Genomic DNA, 24,942 nt, shown 5'->3' on the forward strand with positions numbered 1-24,942 from the left:
GACGCGTTGTGAGCTTGTAGACCTGCTATTTTCAGAATGCAACCAAGTGTAAAATGACTTGTCTTGTATTTATACTGGATCTCTTGTCCACTAGTCCCTTCCTAACAATTTAGTCTAGTTTTTATTTGTTGACGAAATTGTCAATCAATTTAGTCTTAGTTTTAGTCATCATAGCTTAGTTTTCATTTAGTTTACATTTAGTTTTCGACAGTGAAAAAAGGTAGTCGACGAACATTTTTCGTTTTAGTTTTAGTCGACGAAAACAACACTGCTGGAATCCCAAATGCTACTGAACAATAACATCTATAAACCTTATAAAAATATCATCTAGGGGCCCTAGCTGTCAACCCCCATCTATCTGCACAGCTTTTATAACTCAGCATCTGTTGTATAGCTCCATTATAGTCAGATTTCTCTATCAAACATCTTTTCTTTTTTTTTACCTGAAATTATTTAAATCACGGACTAATTCAAAAAGCGGAACAGGACAGCATGTCAGAAATGGAAAATAACTAAGTATGTTAAATCGAGTACTGTAATTAAGTACATCCCAGAGGAAACTAGAAAAAGTGCCCCTCGGGGCACAGGTCTCCACCAGGCCAGGTCAGGTTGTGGCCTCCTGGTGGCACTATAATAGGCCAATGTGAAAAGGGTGCCATACGCCTTTGATGGCAATTGGATGATTTGAGGCATTTTGTTCTAAAAATGTGTTTTGCAAAAATCAACCTGTTGGTGGCGCTATATGTGAAAAGGGTGGGATATATTCCTCAGCCTAGTAAGAAAATGTGTGAAAGATTTCACGTAAATTGCATGCTGCGTTCATGATTTGAGGCTTTTGTTCAAAACAGGGCAATCTTTCAAACTGTGAAAGCCAATTATAGCCAATTAGGATGGAATATGAAATATCGGACAGATCCGACTTGAGCACATGAGTAATATAAAAAAATGTGTTTTACAGAAGTCAGCCTCCTGGTAGCGCTATAAAAAGCAGATGCGGAAAATGCAGGTCAAAGGTTTGTCCTTGGCCTATAGGGAGTGTGCATGCAACGTTTCACGCAGATCGCAGTTTTAGGTAAAAAAATTGAAAAGCTGCCTCATGGTGGCGCTATAACAGGCCGTTCTGGAAAATGTGGGCCAGAGGTTCATCGTTGGCATCCAGGGAGTGTGTGTGCAAAGTTTGGCATCGACCGGGTTAACAGTGCCGGAGATTAGCTGGTAACGGTGCAAAACATACTCTCTCCCCATGCCTTCGGCCTGGTGGAGACAATAATGAGGACAGCATAAGGACAACAAAAATGGCAAGATAAACAGTGTACACAAACAAAGTTAAAATAATGAAAAATAAAGAATTATCCCAGAAATGGTTTGACATCAAATTCCTCATTCAGCCCCTGAGGAGCCATAGCCATAACCATAACACTGGTCTCTCTGTTCAGTCATGGTGTTAAGTCTGGTCAGTAACTGGCCTCTCTGTTCAGTCATGTTGTTAAGTCTGGTCTGGAACTCATCAAAACTGGTCTTCCACTGGTCTCTCTGTTTAGTCAGGTCCAAATCTGCAAGAAGGATAATCAACAAACTGATTAGGTTTACATCCAACTTTATTGCATTTGACAATGAGACAAATAGAGGTGTCCGGTTGCCACAGGGTTGAAGTTCTAGTGATTTGAATCTGCCATGTAGCATTTGTCATTGTAAATTATCTATGTGTCCACAAGGACACGCGCACGCGCACGCACGTGCACGCACGCGCACGCACACACCAAATCCTAATCAGACTTTGTATTGAACTGTACTTTCCTGTTAATAAAGTATTCAATCAATCAATCAATCAATCAATCAAACTATTCCTGACTCAAATATGAGACATAAAGATACAGTAGTGTTTATAAAATGCTACTCACTGAGTATGACCAGGACAATGATGCCAGCCAATAGGAGCAGCCCCACACACGCTGCAGCAGCTTTGAAGAAATTCTTCTTAAATCCTGAATGTAAACATCAGACACATTTTCACTATTATTGTATACATTAAGGCAGAGCACATGTATTGTGTTGCTCATATGATTGCATGTGAATACAAGCGAATTCCATTAAACACATCCAATAAAGCATTGACAAGAGAGGCTCTGTGATGTGGCTGCGCCGACAACTGCTATTGCGTAAGATCGATAGATGTGTTACTTAAATCATTGTATTATTATTATTACTTGTTACTTGCGCAAGCAGAGCGTGCAAGTCATGTTTTCAGTCAGGTGCTACGATGCGCGTGTTTGGGGCCAGCACATGTTATGATGTCATATGCTGGCCCCATGCTGACCGTGCAGGTGTGTTTTTGTCATGCTACGAAGCATATGTCCCATGACGTGATGAAGATATGTCCCTTAGAATGCATGTGATATGATGTCATACGGACATACGGAAGCTGACCGTGCAGGTATGTTTTCCGTGAATCGTGATGAAGATTATGTACCAATGCCAGGGTATAATTGGTTGATGATGGTGACATAATGATGATACGTTTCAGTGTCAAGTACATACGCATCAAACCACCCAGCCGATCACATTATACCACCAACCACTCAGAAAACTACATATACATACATATAGACATGTACACATATATGGACATATGAGCATATGACGTGATGAATATATGTACCAATGCCATGGTATAGTTGACGGTGACGTAACGATGATTTTACCATACTTAAAAATACTACTTTTGTTCCTTCAGAAGCAAGGTACGTAGCAAATAGCTAAATCTAATAATTCAATATGTGAGACTAAGATTTGAAAGTTTATAGCGGTCTACAGCACTTGCACGCTCTGCTTGCGCACTAGTAGGCCATTTATGGCCTACTTGTGTGCAACAAGCAAATAAGCACTCGACAGAGTGCAGTTCTAGTTATTATTATTATTATTATTATTAGTAGTAGTAGTAGTAGTAGTAGTAATAGTATTCTTTGTTTTAACCTCCATGCTGTGCTGTGTTCTCAGGGTCAGAACCTCGGAGGTTTTCGTAGACGGTTAGTTCTATACCTCCATGCCGTGCTGTGTTCTCAGGGTCAGAAACACTGAGGGTTTCATAAGTGTCGTCGGTCGGCTCTGGTGTGGTGTAGATGTCTTCAGACATTTTAGGTTGAGTTGAGTTGAATTTCTGAGTTGAATTGAGTTGAGTTGAGTTTCTTAGTTGAGTTGACTCCAGTTGAGGTGTACAGTCTTCAGATATTGTAGTGGGTTTTCAGACTGCTCTCCTTGTACAAGAGAGGACGTTTGAAGATGGACTCTTTGAGAGAACAGCGATGTGGTGAAATTGCACTGCTTCCAGCCAATCAGAAAGCAGCAGCTGTGGTATGAATTTCGTCAGCAATGATGCCGGTGGATTGACCCATAATATGTGTCAATCCACCGGCATCATTGCTGAGGAAATTCACAACAAAGACATGCATGCACATCCCCAACCCAAACTTGGGCAGGTTTTGAGTGACTATAACAGACACTGAGGAAGAGCATTGTGGTGTTGAGTGACTATAACAGACACTGAGGAAGAGCATTGTGGTGTTGAGTGACTATAACAGACACTGAGGAAGAGCATTGTGGTGTTGAGTGACTATAACAGACACTGAGGAAGAGCATTGTGGTGTTGAGTGATTATAACAGACACTGAGGAAGAGCATTGTGGTGTTGAGTGACTATAACAGACACTGAGGAAGAGCATTGTGGTGTTGAGTGATTATAACAGACACTGAGGAAGAGCATTGTGGTGTTGAGTGACTATAACAGACACTGAGGAAGAACATTGTACTCCAAACGTCACAGTCACTTTAACCCATTCCGTGCTATCCACGAGAGATCTCGTGGAAAGTTATTAATTCCATCTGAGCCATCCACGAGAAACACGAGATTTGATAAAAAACATTACCCTTTTTTTGCCTCCGTTAGCTATAGCATCCATAGGCCTCTCATTGTAGAAACAGCCTACATGTTAATCCATGGTACACGTGCATGGGGTTATTAGTGGTATTTATGCTCAGAATGGCATAAAGTGCCATGTTTAAATAGCCTATTAAAACGTTAACTAATCATGATGCTGCTCTGGGGGCCTCGTCTGTCCCCTAGGCCCCTCGCTACACTACAGATCCTGCTCTGGGGGCCTTGTCCGTCCCCTAGGGCCCTCACTACACTACAGATCCTGCTCTGGGGGCCTTGTCCGTCCCCTAGGCCCCTCACTACACTACAGATCCTGCTCTGGGGGCCTCGTCCGTCCCCTAGGCCCCTCACTACACTACAGATCCTGCTCTGGGGGCCTCGTCCGTCCCCTAGGCCCCTCACTACACTACAGATCCTGCTCTGGGGGCCTCGTCCGTCCCCTAGGCCCCTCACTACACTACAGATCCTGCTTTGGGGGCCTCGTCCGTCCCCTAGGCCCCTCACTACACTACAGATCCTGCTCTGGGGGCCTCGTCCGTCCCCTAGGCCTCTCGCTGCACTACAGATCGTCCCCTAGACTTGACATGACATTAAGCCTCATTGTAAACATAATACAGGTGTTACACTCTGGAGGGATTTCCATGAATGAAAACTACCCGTAAGATATGGACTAGTACACTATGTAAATATCTGATGTTGTTCCTTATCTGTTGCTACATTTAAATAAGTCCCAACTAATATAGTCATTTGAATTTCATACTTTGATGTTTCCGAGTGATTTGAACCCGGGCAGGAAGGCTATTTCTCAGCAGAATGTTTAAGGATTCCTAAATGATTCTTCCTTGTATTGTTTCATTCTGATGATATGAAAGAAAGGCTGTTTTAATTGTAGCTGGGACCCAATCCGTCCAAAATCAACAAGATCGTGCACGTGGTGACAAGTTTTTGATTTTTGGTATGGTGTTAGGTATGGTTATAAGGTTTTCAAAAACCATCGCAAACGAGTTGGGCTCGCCCCCTAGTGGTCTGTTTGCAATTAATCTAATATTAAAGTATATGGTTAAAAAGTTAAAAAACAAAAAAAATGATAAGAGATTTTCCAATGGATTATATTAGTATTGGGTATGCTAAATAACATGGGGTTAAACAGACCACTAGGGGGCGAGCCCAACTCGTTTGTGATGGTTTTTGAAAACCTTATGCCCATACCTAACACCATGCCAAAAATATAAAACTTGTCACCAAGTGCATAATTGTTATGATTTTCTATGTATTAAATCCCAGTTTATAGGCATTTTAAGCTCACGGCAGCCATTGTGGACGCCATCTTGAAAATTATGCCTTTCCAGAAGTTATTTTCACCCAAATTTCTAATATGTTATTTAGCATACCCAATACTAATATAATCCATTGGAAAATCTCTTTTATCAATTATTTTGATTTGTAACCATATACTGACCCATTTAATATTAGATTCATTGCAAACAGACCACTAGGGGGCGAACCAACTTGCATGGTTTTTGAAAACCTTATAACCATACCTAACACCATGCCAAAAATCAAAAACTTGTCACCAAGTGCACGATTATAACAAATTGGGACCCAGCTATTGTATTAAATTCTTTGAAGAGTCTCTTTTCACACATTACCATTCATACAAAGACAATATATTGGACTGTAGGCTGTCGGGGTCAGGGTCAGGGTCAAGGTCGAGGTCAGGGTTGAGGTTGCTGTCGAGGTCAGGGTCAGGGTTGGAGTCAAGGTTGAGGTCAGGGTAGTTCTTATAAGTGCTCTGCACCAGATAGAACCCTTCAGAAAGACCTAGTTGAACTTAAAGGGTCAATGACCTTTATAGTTTCTTGTGAGAGAGAGAGAAGAATAGAGAAGTTGGCATAGTGGCATTATTGAGAAAGACACTTTGGTGTCAGAATCAAGGGAGAGACAGGAACCCACAGGGGAGACGTTGTCAATTGCACACGTATGCAACACATCATATTTCTCAGGGGGGGGGGGGGGGGATTAAAGCGCTAAATGGGTTAAGGACCTATTATATGAAGATAGGTTGAAAAGTGGTGAAGTGGTCCTTTAACAAACTGATTTGGACCAAACCCAGTTTAATCACAAACACTTTATTGATCTATCTGTCTGTGGTGTTAAAATAAAACAGATGGCTGTTATTCATTGATTAACATGTTACATTACATAGTCTCCCCTTTATCTGAATAATGGAAATATGAATTATCCTCTTGAACCCCAGCATAACTATTATGGGGGGAATATTTCCCAAAATAGCAGATCTACAAGCTCATTGTCTATTTGAACCCAGTACAGTCTTCTTCACCACTGTCAGGCTGACCAGGGACCAGTACCTGTAGAAGTAGAAACATTAATACATTACAATACCTTCACAACAATGATTTTATCTGAATGTTTAGGTTTTTTTAATCATGACTTCAAATTATATTACATTATATATTTACGTACAAATGAACTGGACAATGAAATAGACAACGGATACAAAGTAACTGTTGTAGTATAGCCTTTGATACCATTTAGAAATAAATATGAAGAGGAAATAATGTGAAATGTAGTTTGCTGAAAACAAATGTAGTTAAAATGTTTTCTTTAACCCATTCTGGATGGGAATCCCTTTTGGGGTTCTGTACAGTATGTACAGTATTCAAAAAATGTGATGCTGCTATATAAATATTTGTTTTTGTCAGAAAACTTAGGTCAGTATTTAGAAGGCGTTTTTAGAATCGGCCTCAGTAGAATAATGAAGGTAAAGTCTTACGGTCCTTCTGTCTCTCTGTCTGTCAATCCAAACCACACCCACTTGTTTCTGCCAACGAGTATGTCAACAAAGTCCTGGACAGACAAGCAGCTGGTTACTGAAGTACAATGTGTACAATACTAGATGACACACACACACACACACACACACACACACACACACACACACACACACACACACACACACACACACACACACACACACACACACACACACACACACACACACACACACACACACACACACACACACACACACACGCACGCACACACACACTCTGCACCTGCTTCTCTCTGATCTTTATGGTCATCAGGTCAGATTGTCTGGCTGTACAGAATGCTCTGCTGTCATCCCACGTCTTCTTCTCAGTAGAGATGTAGTAACACCAATCACCACCAAATGTAAATCCATGTGATTCTAACCACAAAATATAATGTTAGACACTGTTTTTAATGTGATCAGATTAATGACAAAATGATGAACTACATGATATAAGAATGTATAAAAACTGTGACGTCTCACTGACCACAAAGAATCCTCTTCAGTTCAGTCAGGTTGTAATGTCTGCATGGTCAGTAACTCATCATAACTAGTCTGCATGCAAATGGCCTCTCTGTTCAGTCATGTCGTTAAGTCTGGTCAGTAACTGGTCTCTCTCTTCAGTCATGTTGTTAAGTCTGATCTCTAACTTGTCCAAATGGTCTTTCAGTTCGGTCAGGTTGTCATGTCTGTTCTGTAACTGATCCAAACTGGACTGCAGGATGTGTTTCTCTTTAATCAACGCTCCATCTGTAAGAAGGAGAATCAACACAATGATGAGTTTTACATCCAACGTTGTGCTGATAGTTATCTTCATCAGTGATACAGAGGACTCTATGTTGGGGAAACAGGTGACCTGGTGTGGAGAGCAGTCAACAACATGGTGGGTTGGGCTTGGCCGCGGGAAGATATTTACAGTATGAGGTGCTGAATGTTCAGTAGGGGGTGCACATGCACGCACGCACGCACGCACGCACGCACGCACGCACGCACGCACGCACGGACGCACGCGTGCGTGCTCCTCCTTATAATATAAGGAGGAGTTCTTCCTCCTTATATTATAATAATGCCTGATGATCATGTTTTAGGGTGGGGAAAAAGATTGTGGCAAAAACCTAATCTTGATACTAATTCCACCACTGTATATTGCGATGCCACATACAGCGTTCAGGGATTTGTAAACTAGCAGCAGACTGCTAGGCAGTGAAGCGATCTGTGAATTGATAGCGGCAGCTTTCAGAATGAGCCCCACAGTCTGTGAAAGGCTTTAGGAGAAAGCACGACAGCAGTATACAGTTGGGTGCCACCGATATTGTCCCTTATCATTTGACCCATTTAGGCCTGACCTCAAAATTTAAAAAAATCCTTCTAAATCCTCCAGTTACAATTACAATTTACAATTTAGGCATTTAGCAGATGCTCTTAATCCAGAGCGACTTACATTAAGCAATAACAAAAGCATGGCATACATCACATATATAAAAAGTAGTTATCATGAATCATGCGTAGACTAAGAACATAACAGTGGAGTATCTATGTAAACTATACATACTATACTATATAATATATTATACATGTGTACTATAAAGTGCTATGACTACATAAAGTGCAATTCTAGAGCTGTCTACGTAACAAGCTATAAGTCTGTTTAATATACTATCTAAGTCTACATAATGTGCTATCTAAGGGGCTAGGCTAGGGCAAGTGCTACGGGCCATGGTGGAGTCTGAAGAGGTGGGTTTTCAGACTACGGCGGAAGATTGGGAGTGAGGCTGCAGTTCTGACTGTGATGGGAAGTGCATTCCATAGTTTTGGAGCCAGAAGGGAGAAGAGTTTGGGACGTGTGGAGCGTTGTCCCGGCGTTTTTAGTGAAGGTACCTCCAGCTTCCCTGCGTTGGCTGATCGGAGTGCGCGGGAGGGTTTGTAGGGTACGATCATACTTGTGAGATATGGGGGGGCCATGCCTTTGGTTGCTTTGAATGCCAGCATCAGAGTTTTGTATTCTGTGCGGGCAGTGACCGGGAGCCAATGGAGGGAGCGGAGAAGGGGGGTGACGTGTGAGAATTTTGGCTGGTTGAAGACCAAGCGGGCTGCGGCATTTTGGATCAGTTGGAGGGGCTTAAGTGCACATGCCGGTAGGCCAGTAAGGAGGGAGTTACAATAGTCAAGTTTTGACAAGACTGTTGTCTGGATTAGGAGCTGGGTTGACTCCTGGGTGAGGAACGGTCTAATTCGTCGTATGTTGTAGAGTGTAAACCTACAGGATCTAGTGACAGCTGTGATGTGTGTTTTGAACGAGAGCTGACTGTCCAGGACAACACCAAGGTTCCTGGCTGTCGGGACAGACTTTACCAGGGCGTTGTCTACGGAGATAGTTAGCTCCCGCATAGGGCAGGACTTAGCTGGGAAGAACAGAAGCTCAGTCTTGTCTGGGTTCAGCTTGAGGTGGTTGGAAGACATCCACTGTGAGATGTCAGCCAGGCATGCAGTGATGCGTTCTTCTACCTGGGTGGCAGAGGGGCGGAAGGATAGAAACAGTTGTGTGTCATCGGCATAGCAGTGATAGGATATATTGTGAGCAGAGATGATGGTGCCAAGGGATTTAGTGTACAGTGAGAAGAGGAGGGGACCAAGTACAGATTCCTTTCCAAGAAACCTGGTAAGTCCGGTCAGAGAGGTAGGAGGAGAACCACTTCAGCGCCGTCCCGCCGATGCCTAGATCAGCTAGGGTGCCTAGGAGCAGCTGGTGGTTCACTGTGTCAAATGCCGCCGATAGGTCTAGGAGAATCAGGACTGCAGAGTGGGAAGCAGCCTGGGCAGCATGTAGTGCTTCTGTGACTGCGAGGAGTGCAGTTTCCGTGGAGTGTGCCTTCTTGAATCCTGACTGGTTGGGATCCAGCAGGTTGTTCTGTGAGAGATGGAGAGAAAGCTGGTTAGAGACAACACGTTCAAGGGTTTTGGAAAGAAAGGAAAGGAGTGATACCGGTCTGTAGTTCTTGACATCTGAGGGGTCAAGAGTTGGTTTTTTGAGGAGTGGTGATACCCTGGCTGACTTGAAGGCAGATGGGACACAGCCTGAGGTTGAAATAAATATTTTCACGATTTTTCAAAAATAGCAGACCTACAAGCTCGTAGCGCGCCACTCGGTGGCGCGCTATGAGCTTGTAGATCTGCTATTTTTCAATAGCTAAATTATAACATAATGTTTAAAACACCAAAAGGGGTTCCCGCCCAAAATGGGTTAACTGTCCTTTTGCGCAGATCACGCAAACCTCAGCAAGGACAATATCGATGGCCTCCAACTGTACAATGTATCGCTAGAATGGAGTAGACATGTTCAGTCTCACTGAGACAGAAAATGTCTAACTTAGTTTTCTTACATGCTTTCTTTGCAATGGTGCTAATATGACATTGGAATGCAAAATCATTCGGCAGCCATTTAGTTCAGAGGGTTCAGCTGATGCACTTAACCTCATACATTATCGACATACAGTAGATACAGTATATTATATGCAACCAGATAAGATTGACAAGATTAAAAGTATCCAATAGTGAGAACTTGAAGTACTTACGAGATCAGACTTGCTAGTGTTGCTCGCACAATGCCATTTGGTTCCATTTGTGCACTCAGTGAGAATTTTACTGTGGGATCCCAGGACCCCAGTTGGGTGGTCAGAAATCTTTTTCCATTTACAAACCAAAGAAAATAGAAAATGACTGTGGAGTTCTGACTGAAATTATTAATTTGAATGCAAGACAACTGGGCCTTTGGGGAAGTGGATTCATGGGGGAGCATTGGGCCTTGGGCCCATGCAAATATATCTTTAAAGGAGCATTCAGTGATTTGAGTGATTTGGAAAACCACCCAGTCCGCCCCGGTAACAAAATGTGCACATGCACACGCTCTACAGTGGGGGGAAGTGCAACAGCATGTGCACCAAGGCCCGCCCCCACACATGATTGGAGGAAGGCCCCTCTCATCCTGATTGGATGAAGGCTTTGCCACCCGCCACCAAAACTGAAACTAGGGTTTTTTGACCCCAGGGGCTCACTGGGGACAGGGAGGAACTCCTTATATGGTCAGCACACTCTATAGTAGGGGGGATTATCCAAAAAAAATAAGTGATATTTGAATGGATCGAAATCACTGAATATACCTTTAAGTTTAATTATTTTCCTATAAGTTTCCTTAAGTATAATAACTATAGTATCTATATGGATAATATTCATAGATAATATATAATTCATTATGACTTACTATAAATCATAGAGTATTACAATAGCTTAATATTTGGCACATGTGAGATGATCCAGTGTTTATTTTGTCATGTTAAATATAGATTAAAAGTACACTAGCTGGGTTAAGCAATGTAAAATACAACTTCGGTACTATGAAAATATTAAGGACTGCCAAGATAAGCAATATCATAACAGATAATAATAATAATAATAATAATAATAATAATAATAATAATAATAATAATAATAATAATAATAATAATAATAATAATAATAATTGGCAAGATATAAAAAAAAAGAAAATAATTCAAGTGTAGCGTTAGTTAATTGCAGCACGGAAGGCAGATGGTATATGTTGTTCACGGTTTCCCCCCCCATTCATTCTCTAGTGACCCATACTGCCTCTTTAAATCTGCTGCCTCTCTAAGCCATCTCTCTTCTCACTCATTCGCCACGAGCTATCTCATTCACGCCCTCATACCCACAGTGCAAATCAGGCGGCCTTCTTAAGCAGTCTCAGCTCTCTCTCATTCTTCATGCTGAGCTGTCAAAGCAGCTCGTACGGCGTTCGAGTGGAAATTTCCCTCCTCCTCCCCGGCCTCCTCCCTGCAATCCTAGTCCAGAGGTCATGGGTCATCATCGTATGGTTACGATTGTGTAGTGCATGTTGACATGCGTCATGTGTCTGTACCATGTTGTGTTGTTCATGCATTATTGTTTTGGCTCTGCTCAGGGGGTTGTTGATATCAGAGCTGTGTCTTGGGGCACAGATAATCTGCGTAACAGTATGCAGATCATCTGATATCACATGAGCAGAGCCACACCGCCATACTCACATGCAAAAGCTTTGCAATAAAAGGTTGATTAATCTGAGCTGAAGTGTCTCAATGAAATACAATAATCGCAACATCTGCAACCAGGAGAAGATACACTTTTAACATGGCAGACAAGAAAAGGATCATAAAAATGAATCACTGAATGAACTATATCCTGAGATTCTGCAGTGGGCTGATTGATAGGTGGTAGTCGTAGGAGGCGCCTAGAGCGTCGCAGTCCCGCCCCCTACCAGGGCCCATGGAAATGATTCTCCGTTCATTTTCCTCATAGACTTTTCAAAAGGTATTTATTTAAAGACCTTTTAAGCGCCGTACAAAGCCAACTCTTGTTGTGACAAATCATGACAACAAACACAATTTTTTGGGCCGAACAAATAATTAGAAAGAAGAAAAACATTTCTTCTTTGTAATTATTTGTTTGGTCCAAAATGTACATGTACTGTAATGCATGTAAACTTGCCACAATTTCAATGAGCATGCAACAAGCTCCCGTCGATTGCCGTCGATATCGATATCGCATGGTCAGAACCGATCAACCGAGTATGTTCGGTCCTGCTGTTTAGCTTGTCATTCAAAGAAACGTAAGTGAGGGCTTATATATGAAGCGGTTTTGTTATTGTCTGTTGAGCCTGCGAGAAGTGACGGGTTATTACGATAATAAATAATATGCATACTAAATGACTGCTTGTATAAAAGCCCAACACTATAGTAGCCTATACTTCCATGCAGAGGGTGGACCGAACATACACATAAATATACATAGCTATTCACCATTGGCTAGCATATATATACGTATATATATATATATATATATATATATATATATATATATATATATATATACGTATATATATATATATATATATATATATATATATATATATATATATATATATATACATACATATATATATATATATATATATATATATATATATATATATATATATATATATATAAATAAATAAATATATATAAAAATAAATAAATATATATATATATATATACATTTATTTTTATTTTTATTTGTTTTAATTATTATTATTATTTTATTATTATTGTTGTTGTTGTATTATTATTATTGGCTCATGGAGTAAAGGAAACACCCACGGTGACCCACCCCTAAAAGCTCCTTTCCTTCTGACTATTAAATGAGGCCTGCAGGCAAACGCAAAAAGTTGAACTTTCATAGAAATGTTATTTCCCCCATGCAGCTGCTGCAGCAGTGCAGCTTCCCACAGTCCCACTAGCTTTATCATGTCACCTGACACCCTGCCTGGCGGAGATATGCATGTGACTGAGCGGCACCTATTTGAAGCCGCAGGCTTGTTTTATGAAAAAAAGCAAACCTAATCCACCAATAAAGGCAAATTGCCCTATTAAGTCAACAGCGAATCCAAACACAATGGCTTGATTATTCTAACATTAGAATAAATTCCCCTATATACACAGACAGTGACAGACTCGACCTCGTCACGAGGTCTTCAAACGCGCCGCCAAGCCCCATTCAGGAGACAGACACCTTCCAACCACCGAAGTCGTGGTCGCATCGGCTATCATTTTTTAGGGCGGTGAGTATCCTTACATAGCACATATCCCAAACAAAAACAAAGATTACAGCCTATATATGTTGTTCATCATGACAACATGAACTCAAACTGCATTTTAGTCGTTTAGGCGACTATACTATGCGATGTTTATAATCTGTCTCCCATTGCCATTCATATAGTCGGCTATTGGGGCGAATATAAATAGGTATATACGGCAGCCTATAGCATACACCTTCATGGATTATAAGCGTTGTTTTTTGGGGGGGTGGAGGAGGGGGGGTTCATAGTTTTGCAAATCAGGTTTGTACATGTTTGTCTCGCCCTATTCAGTGAAATCGCACAGAAAGACAGCGGCTGGATGGACGCAGATCGAGCCTGGGATGAGATAAGCATCTTTTGATCGTCGAGCATCCATCCGCGCAGCCGCTGCAGACGGACGGAACGCACGCAGGCACGCAGGCAGGCAGGGACCCGTCTACAGCTCCGACAAACAGCCAGCTTATTAACGTTGCACCGCCCGCGACGAGATCTTTCCCCCTCTTTTTTGTGCTTCGATTGCGTGTGAATTGTGAACATCTCGACGATGGTATCGACGCTGGTGTCGAGGGGTGATGTGAGCTGAATCGACGCTGGATGCATCGGGAACGCGGTGCTGTTTTTATTTCAGAGGAGCTGTCCGTCTGTTTGAGGTGCTGATGCGGCTGTAGAGCGGAGAGGAGCGAGCCATGGCTGCCGGGAAGTTACTGCTGTACGCCGGCCTCTCTCTGTCTCTGTGCGCCCTGGGCATGCTGGCCGTGGCGATCTGCTCCGACCACTGGTACGAAACGGACGCGCGACGGTACAGGGAGCGCTGCCGGAGCTTCTCGAGCCGCCGGAAGGACCCGGGCTTCATCTACATCCCCAACAACAGCCTCCCGCTGCGGGCCAGCCGAACCAGCCTGGACCGCTGGGAGGAGAAGCTGCTGCTGGCCCGGAACCGGCGGCAGCTGTTCGCCATGAGCGCCGCGGACGAGTGCAGCAGGCAGTACAACTCCACCAACATGGGGCTGTGGAGCAGGTGCCACCGAATGGGCTTCGACCAGGACATCGAAGACCACATTCGGAAAGGTAAGAATCAAGCTATATATAAGCAACGGAAGTTGTCTAAAACTGAAGCCTCTGCATGTTAGCGTGACGAAAGCTCTGACATGAAAATGAAAGCATGAAATGAAAGCAAAACCTTATATAGGCTGCTAAAATGATCAGACAGACATGGCGATCAGCGCGTCTCCATGTTGGCATTTATTACGGGGGAAATATGCAGGATATTATAGGCTATATGCCTGCTGTGAAGTGATTGTGCGTTTGCCCTTTAGGTCATTCTATTAGGTCCAAGTCATATATTGCTGCATGTAATAGGCTCTCAAAACGTCATTAGGGGGTCGCTGCCTCGGTATTTCATTGGATATAAATCGCTCCGCAGCTAAAACAGGCTTCTTGTTGTCATGCTAGTTTTTTTTTGTTTTTTTTGTTCTTTTTTGCTGGAGCGTGTGTTATAGCAATGTGATGCTGACACTGAATGGCAATGCGTGCCCGCATGTTTTCATATCTCTCTCTCTCTCTCTCTCTCTCTCTCTCTCTCTCTCTCTCTCTCTCTCTCTCTCTCTCTCTCTCTGTCTCTCTCTCTCTCTCTCTCGTTCCTGCCTGACCCCCTAACTGCAGATAATGACATAATGTTTTCAGGTTTTGAGAGAGACCCAAACTCAACCACATTGGGGGGATAGCGAGAGAGAGAGGAAAGAGAGAGAGAGAGAGGAAAGAGAGAGAGAGAGAGAGAGAGAGAGAGAGAGAGAGAGAGAGAGAGAGAGAGAGATGGGAGGGGGATTCTCTGACCTCATCTACACACATCATCCATGGAAGAATTCAATAAGCTTTGCACCTGATACAGACTTAATGCTGTTTGTGGTCCATTTGCAAAATGTCCACGGCTACTTTCAAACAGACAGGAGGACCCCATTCATCACTTATAGGGGCTCCATTATGAACTCTACAGGTGTACACACACACACACACACACACACACACACACACACACACACATACACGCACGCACGCACGCACACACACACACACACACACACACACACACACACACACACACACACACACACATACATACATACATACATATACATACTAGAGATATCCCGATACTGCATCGGTATTGGCCCTTATTTGTCATGTCGGTTCATATACCGTTATCGGCAAAATATGCCAGTCTAACCATCGATCCGACACAGGGGTATAAGGAGTTGACACTATGGCAAGTAAATACAATGTTGGGGCATGTGGAGTTTGCTTTGGAGTTGCCCAAACTGCAAGTCCACATTTGAGTGAGGAGTCTGCTACATTTGAAGAGCCCTGTTCAGTATGTAATAGTGAAAATAGCAGATCTACAAGTGCACGACGTGTCGCCTGCATGCGTCGCCATGTGACGTGTTGTGCGCTTGTAGGCCTATACATCTGCTATTTAAAAAAAGATATTTAGTTTAATGGACTTTTGTATACATGTTTTTTTTTGGGGGGGGGGGGGGTGATTTCTGTAATCCTTTTGAAAAAAGTTTAGAAATTAGAAAATGTATATAGGAAACAAATTGCTTGTGACAAAATGTATTCCGAGACACGAAAACGGGTCCCGAACCACTGTTTGGGAAACGCTCAAGAGCACTGGTCTGTGTCCAGGGGCTTGCAAGAGCACAAGGCGTGTGTGTGACTATGTGTGTGTGTGCGTGCGTGCGTGCGTGCGTGCGTGCGTGCGTGCGTGCGTGCGTGCGTGCGTGCGTGCGTGCGTGCGTGCGTGCGTGCGTGCGTGCGTGCGTGCGTGCGAGCAAGGATGGCGAGAGTGCAGCTGTGCCTCCCATTGAGAATGCCTCAATAGCCTTGATGGTCCGCCATCTGCAGTAATGGGCAGCCCACAGCCTAGTGTGCTTTTCACTGATCAAATGGAAGCTCTTATAGAAGGGTCTGATCTATCCCTGCCATTTCAAGGCCTTTGCTTCCCCCCACCCCCACCCCCCCCACCCCCCCCCCCCCCCCCCTCCCCCCTCGATGCAACAGCACATTGCGGTTCGCTATACAGCTATGGTCGGGGAGTGACGGCTGGCAATAATTCAACGCGGCTTGGGATCGATAAGGGCCGTGCACCCCACGCCCCAGAGGTTAATACTGTATTTATCTCTGCGTTACACGCGTTTTGTGATCATTCTGAGCCACGCGGAGAGATTACATCACGTTTAAGCGCGATCCACATGGGGATCTGAAGACCGTAGAAAGTGCAAAGCTCCATAACTCTAATCTAAGTAGTATAATTTAACCACTTAAACCATTTTGTATACTCAGTTCAAATCCATCAAACGGCCACCATGTTATTTTTTGCAATCTCTCTCTACACTAAATCCCTTCTCCGACCGCACGTTCCGTCCCAGGAATGGGACGCTAGTGCGTTCAAGTGGATACTTTAATGCTGTATACATGGACCGAAATGTTGGACAGACGCAGACTTTACAAGTAAAGCAAAATGAAATGGAGTCTCGATGCTGTTTGAAAAATCACACCCGTGTGAACTGAGTGGTGTAAGGTCTTATATAGACTGATCAGCTGTGGTCTGACGTAATGTCTGACGTAATGAAATCACACCCGTGTGAACTGAGTGGTGTAAGGTCTTATATAGACTGATCAGCTGTGGTCTGATGTAATGTCTGACGTAATGAAATCACACCCGTGTGAACTGAGTGGTGTAAGGTCTTATATAGACTGATCAGCTGTGGTCTGACGTAATGAAATCACACCCGTGTGAACTGAGTGGTGTAAGGTCTTATATAGACTGATCAGCTGTGGTCTGACGTAATGTCTGACGTAATGAAATCACACCCGTGTGAACTGAGTGGTGTAAGGTCTTATATAGACTGATCAGCTGTGGTCTGACGTAATGTCTGACGTAATGAAATCACACCCGTGTGAACTGAGTGGTGTAAGGTCTTATATAGACTGATCAGCTGTGGTCTGACGTAATGTCTGACGTAATGAAATCACACCCGTGTGAACTGAGTGGTGTAAGGTCTTATATAGACTGATCAGCTGTGGTCTGACGTAATGTCTGACGTAATGAAATCACACCCGTGTGAACTGAGTGGTGTAAGGTCTTATATAGACTGATCAGCTGTGGTCTGACGTAATGTCTGACGTAATGAAATCACACCCGTGTGAACTGAGTGGTGTAAGGTCTTATATAGACTGATCAGCTGTGGTCTGACGTAATGTCTGACGTAATGAAATCACACCCGTGTGAACTGAGTGGTGTAAGGTCTTATATAGACTGATCAGCTGTGGTCTGACGTAATGTCTGACGTAATGAAATCACACCCGTGTGAACTGGGTGACCATAGCAACCATGCTATTTTTGAGTGGTGTAAACCACTCCTACAACTGGCTTTTGTGTGCATAAAAAAATGACCATGGTTGCTATGTTCAAAATAATTTCTGACGTAATTAAATCACACCCGGGTGAACTGGATGACCGTAGCAACCGTGGTCATTTTCTCTGCACAAAAAAAGCCAGTTGTGAAATCACATCCGGGTGTGATTTCATTACGTCAGATCAGAGCTGATCAGGCTACATAATACCTTACCTTATTTCATTACGTCAGACATTACGTCAGACCACAGCTGATCATGCTATATAAAACCTTACACCACTCAGTTCACACGGGTGTGATTTTTTTGGTACGAACAGACACGGGTAATTTTTTTTTGGTACGAACAGACACGGGTACAAAGCCAGTTGTTGGAGTGGTTTACACCACTCAATTATCAAGAGCAGCTTGAGGAAATAAGATACGTGCCAAGGCCTTCATTCACCCTGTATATCCTGTTGTCAAAATAGAGCGCTCAGACTCCGACGGTACTATATTACACTACCGTGGCTATTGATAAACCAATCAATAGTACCGTAGACCGTACGTATACTACAGTATGCCTTTCCAGGGTGTGGGATAGTGAGTTCCCTAAACATTTGGACGAGTCTGCTCTTTGAAGGGCCCGATCAATAGATTTCTGGATGCGGTCCTGTTCTATGAATGACGTTGGATGGCATCTTTGTTTGTGGCATAAAACGAAAATAATAATAACTAGAAAAAGTGCCCTTCTGGGCACAGGTCTCCACTAGGAGGATAGGAGTGTGTGTGTGATGTTTGGCAAAATGTTTAGCAATATAAACTTGTGTGTGTGTGTGACGCGGCTTGGCCTGTTGTAGCGCCACCATGAGGCTGATTTGAAAACTGTCAAGTGGCATTTCTTCCAAAGCCTATATGCATGCACAGTTTCACCACAATTGGACGCTGCGCTGAGTAGTTGTGGTGATTTGTACAAAGCGGGCTACTCCTGAAAGGTTTAGAAGCCAATCGTAGCCAATGAGGGTGGATTATGAGAAATCAAACAAACCCGTCTTGATCACATGACTATGAAGAGCATGTGTACCGATTTGCGTGAAATGTGGATAAAATATTAGAAAATGTGTTTTACATATGTCGGCCTCCTGGTGGTGCTATAAAGAGCAGATGTGAAAAATTCCATACAAAGTTATCCACAGATCCGTGCAGTTAGAGGTAAAAACACATTTCGGCCAGTTATAGCGCCACCATGAGGCTGAGTTGAAAATGTTCATGTGGCATTTCTTCCTCGGCCTAGTGGGAATGTGTGTGCACAATTTCACGGAAATCACACGATGTGTTCATGATTTGCAGAATTTTGTTTGAAACTGAGCACTCCTGCAAACTTTGGAAGCCAATCTTAGCCAATCAGGATGGAGTCTGAGAAATCTGAAAGACCTGTTTTGTTGAATGGCTCTAGAGAGACTGTGTACCAATTTGTGTGATGTTTGGACAAAATCTGTAGGTGTACTGTCCAAAAACTTGTTTTGCACAAAGCGGCCTCCTGGTGGCGCTATAACAGGCCGTTCTGGACATTTTGGGGCAGAGGTTCATCGTTGGCATCCAGGGAGTGTGTGTGCAAAATGTGGCATCGACCGGGTTAACGGTGCCGGAGATTAGCTGTTCACAGACGGACGGACACACACACGGACACACGGACGGACGGAGTGCAAAACATACTCTCTCCCCATGTCTCCCCATGCCTTCGGCCTGGTGGAGACAATAAAATCTCCTCATTATAGCAAGTATACACATCGTTCAAAGCAGGCAGGCAGGCAGGCAGGCAGGCAGGCAGGCAGGCAGGCAGGCAGGCAGGCAGGCAGGCAGGCAGACAAAAACTCTCCTATAGTGCTATTACTTATATAGGGTTGTCCCGGCCATTCGAAAATAGGCGATCTAAAAAGCTTGCGATGCAAACGTACATTGTGAGCTTGTAGTTCTGCTATTTGCAAAAGATACATTCATTTGAAAAGTACATTTTTATATCAATACTTGTGTACTTTTCAAGTGGTATATACATTTAGAATATGTCTACAATCAATGCAGTATTGACACTTTTACTTAAGCAAAACGTGAGTAGCGCGCACGCTCGGCCAGATCAGCATGCAGCAGCCATTCATCCTGACTCTCTCAAGCGTCCCCCCAACATTATTCAGATTCATGGGGGGAAAGCGGGGTGAAGCACGTATCGCCCGTCAGACAGACACCAGTGAGGATATATATAGGTGTGAGGGAACGAGAGTCCATGTTAAAAAAGAGAAGGTGTATAACAACAACAACACCACCACCACCTCATCCTTCGTTATATTTATGCATGCAACACCCCCCCGAGTCTCATGCATCGGTTAGCCGGTGAAGAGGACGTGCTGTGCGGTTTGTTTGTTTGTAGGTCGTGCTAGCAAGTGTGTGTTGTGCTAGCTTGTGCTAGCTTGTGTGTGTGTGTGTGTGTGTGTGTGTGCGTGCGTGCGTGCGTGCGTGCGTGCGTGCGTGCGCATGTTTTGTGGTTAATTCAGCAAGTGTAAGAGGAAGCGGGTGCAGGGGGAAATATCCGGACAGTTGGCACATGTTTACTTGGAATTCTGCTGACGTGACTGGGCATTGTATCTCACCCTCCCTCCCTTAAGAGTCTCTCTCTCTCTCTATCTCTCTCTCTCTCTCTCTCTCTCTCTCTCTCTCTCTCTCTCTCTCTCTCTCTCTCTCTCTCTCTCCCCTCCTCTCCTGTCCAATACGAATAGTAGTAATAGCACCTCCCGGGGAGAAACAGGGAGAGGAGGAAGACGATAAAGAGTTTACAGAAAGTCAAAAGGAAATGCTGGTGGCATAACCTATATAGAGTGGGTTCAGGTGGGGAGGTAAGAGATGAAAGGGGAAAATGGGGTGGTGGTGGTGGGCGGGGGATAGTTGAGAAGAGGGGGGGTAAGAGGAAGATGGAGATGGAGTCGGAAAGAGGCTGAGAGGGCGAGTTATGAGGAGGGAGAGAGAGAAGTGAGAGGGAGAGGAGGGAGGGGGTTAGAGAGAGCTGCAGAGAGAGGAGAGTATTAGAAACGAGAGGATTACATACAGAGGAGCGGAGAGAGAGCGTCGGGTGACGACGGCCCCCTTCGTCGGAGGCCATCTGTCACTCTCCTCTCCCGGGAAAAGGCCCTATCAAAAGCCTGATCAAGACATTTTCACAGGGAAGCGGGGAGAACGGACTCCTCCCACCGACCGAGATCATGGCCCCAGATCATAGCTTCTGATTGGATTAGCACACTCCCCTGGGGGACCCACACAATTTAATGAGACCCTATACGGGTGGTAAAGGTGATTCAAAAGCCCCTGTCAGGATCATGGAGGTGACCTGATATACAAGTTGATTTACGGTAATAGGACCTCTGCACCGCATGCATGGCTGTAGCAAGATTCTTCCGCTAGAATGACAGAGCTCGCAAATGCAGACGTTTTGTGTGTACAGTTGGGTGCCACCGATATTGTCCCTTATCATTTGACCCATTTAGGCCTGACCTCAAAATTTAAAAAAATCCTTCTAAATCCTCCAGTTTTCTGAAATAAATATTTTCACGATTTTTCAAAAATAGCAGACCTACAAGCTCGTAGCGCGCCACTCGGTGGCGCGCTATGAGCTTTGTAGATCTGCTATTTTTCAATAGCTAAATTATAACATAATGTTTAAAACACCAAAAGGGGTTCCCGCCCAAAATGGGTTAACTGTCCTTTTGCGCAGATCACGCAAACCTCAGCAAAAAGAAAAGGACAATATCGATGGCCTCCAACTGTACATTGACGACTCAACCGCATTCCGGAAGTTTCTCTTAAGGCGTTAGTAATATTTCTGGCTCATAATTATCATCAGCATGCAGCACCTATATTGGTCAATACGTTTGATGCAGTAAAATCCTGTGCATGAGTATGAGGGTGAACAAATGTAACCAAATGGACCTATACTGTACACTCTAGAGCAGGGGTGGGCAACTTTGACGATGGAGAGGGCCACTATATTTCCACACTCACTCCCTAGGGCCATATATTACTGTCGTCGCAAAAATAGCCGATCTACAAGCTCAAAACGCGCTGCGACGCGTTTTGAGCTTGTAGATCGGCTATTTTTGCGTAGATTGTTTTTTTTGCTATATTCGAATTGAAATGTTGAATTATTTGTTGCTATTTTTGAATTGGAATCCTGAAAATTAACATTTTTATGTAATTTCAAATGCCTTTAATTATACTTGTGTTGAGCAATGAGCTACTAATTTAGACTGAAGTAATTAAAGCGGGTCATGTTTGCATGTTGTGGAATTGTAAACAGCTGAAACCAATATTCTATCAGTATCCTGACATTAACCTGAGGGCCACATTAAGTGAAGGTGCAGGGGGCCGCATGTGGCCCCCCGGGCCGCCAGTTGCCCACCCCTGCTCTAGACTGAGTCTATACATGCAGCAATGAGCATCCGAATATAGTGCTTTAGCCAAAAAATATCACTTAACCTAACCGAACACTTTTTTTACTGCGTGTATATGCTCGGGGCAGCATGACACTTTTGCAGCCACAGCCACTGCAGTGTATAATGTTTTATTGTGGCTTCGGGTAGTAGGAGACACATGCAGGGCGCTCTCTGTAATTCCTGGAAACAGTTAAATTATTCATGTATATACCTGCCCTCCTAAGGCAAAGGACTGCCGGCTCATTAACCCATTTTGGGCGGGAACCCCTTTTGGTGTTTCAAGCATTATGTTATGCTTTAGCTATTGAAAAATAGCAGATCTACAAGCTCGTAGCGCGCCACCGAGTGGCGCGCTACGAGCTTGTAGGTCTGCTATTTTTGAAAAATCGTGAATGGCACAAATCTTTGAGTATATATTCTTTCAGAGCGAAAGAAAATATGTTGTTCCCTGGAACAACATATTTTCAGATGGGGGTCGGCGGCCAAATACAGATAATTCTGGGGGTCCTTGACGTGAAAAAGGTTGAGAACGACTGACACAGAAACATGTTTTTTAGAAGACATTTGTAGAATCTGTTCTCAGGTCTAAATTGGTTAATGCCCTGCTCCGTCGTCTGTCTGCAGGCTGCACGGTCCACCCATTGGCCCCGTATCGCAGCACGCGTGTGTCTGACAGCTGCACGGTCCACCCATTGGCCCCGTATCGCAGCACGCGTGTGTCTGACAGCTGCACGGTCCACCCATTGGCCCCGTATCGCAGCACGCGTGTGTCTGACAGCTGCACGGTCCACCCATTGGCCCCGTATCGCAGCACGCGTGTGTCTGACAGCTGCACGGTCCACCCATTGGCCCCGTATCGCAGCACGCGTGTGTCTGACAGCTGCACGGTCCACCCATTGGCCCCGTATCGCAGCACGCGTGTGTCTGACAGCTGCACGGTCCACCCATTGGCCCCGTATCGCAGCACGTGTGTGTCTGACAGCTGCACGGTCCACCCATTGGCCCCGTATCGCAGCACGCGTGTGTCTGACAGCTGCACGGTCCACCCATTGGCCCCGTATCGCAGCACGCGTGTGTCTGACAGCTGCTAGGGGTCTCGTCTGCAACGCCAACACAATGGGGAGGAGAATGGAACCCGTGCACGCTAAAGAGGAGAGAAATCAAAGGGCATTTAGAATCAAAAGCAATTATCAACGTTTCTGGTCAAACTGGAGTGTAGATTTTTGTTTTGCTGCTGCCGATCTGGAGGGAGCCCATTTCATACAGATTACACCACCAATTTCACACTCCTCCATATTTCTGCCAACATGTCATTTATATCGAAGGAGAAAAGCGTTCGATTTTCTTTTGCTCTCTCTCTCTTTCTCTCTCTCTCTCTCTCTCTGTCTCTCTCTCTCTGTCTCTCTCTCTCTGTCTCTCTCTCTCTCTTTCTTTCTCTCTTTCTTTCTCTCTCTCTGTCTCTCTCTTTCTTTCTCTCTCTCTCTTTCTCTCTCTCTCTCTCTCTCTCTCTCTCTCTCTCTCTCTCACACGCACGCACGCACGCACGCACGCACGCACACACGCACGCACGCACGCACGCACGCTTCCCTGATCATTTTCTGCCTGCCCCTTGCACTTGTGTGCGTTCATCTGCTCTAACGCATCAGACTCACGGCCAACATTGATTAGTATAAGATCTCAAAAGATCACAGGGAAGGGATAGATGAGCGTGTCCGATCGATACCCGGCCCAGCAGTGTGGTTTCCGACCCCCCCCCCCCACCACCACACACACACACACACACACACATAATGCACAGTTGAAATTATGCTAATGCTGCCATAAGTACTCCGGCAATGTGCGGCGTATATCGACTCTGCCGTCAACATATATAGCGGAGGGAAGCTGAGAAGGCCAGAATTACCAGCCGCTGAGCAAATCACCACTCGTGATTCATTCCATTCATCCACGTCCCGCTCTGTTATATAGGCCTATCTCACAGCCACCTTTCCACGCCCCCTTCCGGTAGCTAGTGGTGTCATTTAACATTAGCATTTACACGTGTTTTTCTCTGGAGAATATAAGTACATTTCCTAATGTAAAAATGTGACAGACCAATATTATTATGAAGCAAACAAGATGGTAAATCAGCTCGAACAGATAGAACAAACCTTACCTTGAGAAAACAAAAGTTGTAGACTTCTTAAATGACCTCTGTTAACAGGTGTATAGTGTCTATGGAGTGACGTCACGCTATCACCACTAGCTCCGAAAGGGGGCGTGGAAAGGGGGCGGGGAAATTCTGTGAGATAGGCCTATTGCGGCGCTGCATGCAATGTGCCAACCGTGACGTTTCATCGGCCCAAATTACACTCACGGTCCAATATAGGCTCTATGCGCGGCAGCCATATTGGAAAGAAATTGGGCCTCTTCCTTACTTCCTCATCATCATGCATCATTTTATTTAACTCACGACCATGATCACATGGTATCAGTGTTGATTTTGTCGATTAAAACTGAGACGAATAACGTTCATCGACTACCTTTTTTCACTGACGAAAACTAAATAAAAACTAAGCTATGATGACTAAGACTTAGAGACTAAATATACTGACAATTTCGTCAACAAATAAAAACTAGACTAAAATGTTAGGAAGGGACTAGTGG

General features: G+C 44.2%; 2 long non-coding RNA genes across 2 annotated transcripts in view; one reads left to right on the top strand and one right to left on the bottom strand.

Annotated features, from left to right (window-relative positions):
- LOC306916029 overlaps window positions 1-24,942 on the top strand; it is a 333,469-nt gene that overhangs the window by 87,080 nt on the left and 221,447 nt on the right. The window lies entirely within an intron of this gene.
- On the bottom strand, window positions 1,458-3,170 carry LOC306916030. Its single transcript, XR_013788918.1, has 3 exons — window positions 2,974-3,170; window positions 1,902-1,985; window positions 1,458-1,553 (listed from the first exon to the last, which is right to left on the bottom strand). It is a non-coding gene; the product is annotated as an uncharacterized lncRNA (long non-coding RNA).

This window comes from Electrona antarctica (genome assembly GCF_951216825.1).
Source record: "Electrona antarctica genome assembly, chromosome: 23".
NCBI classification, from domain to species: Eukaryota; Metazoa; Chordata; class Actinopteri; order Myctophiformes; family Myctophidae; genus Electrona; species Electrona antarctica.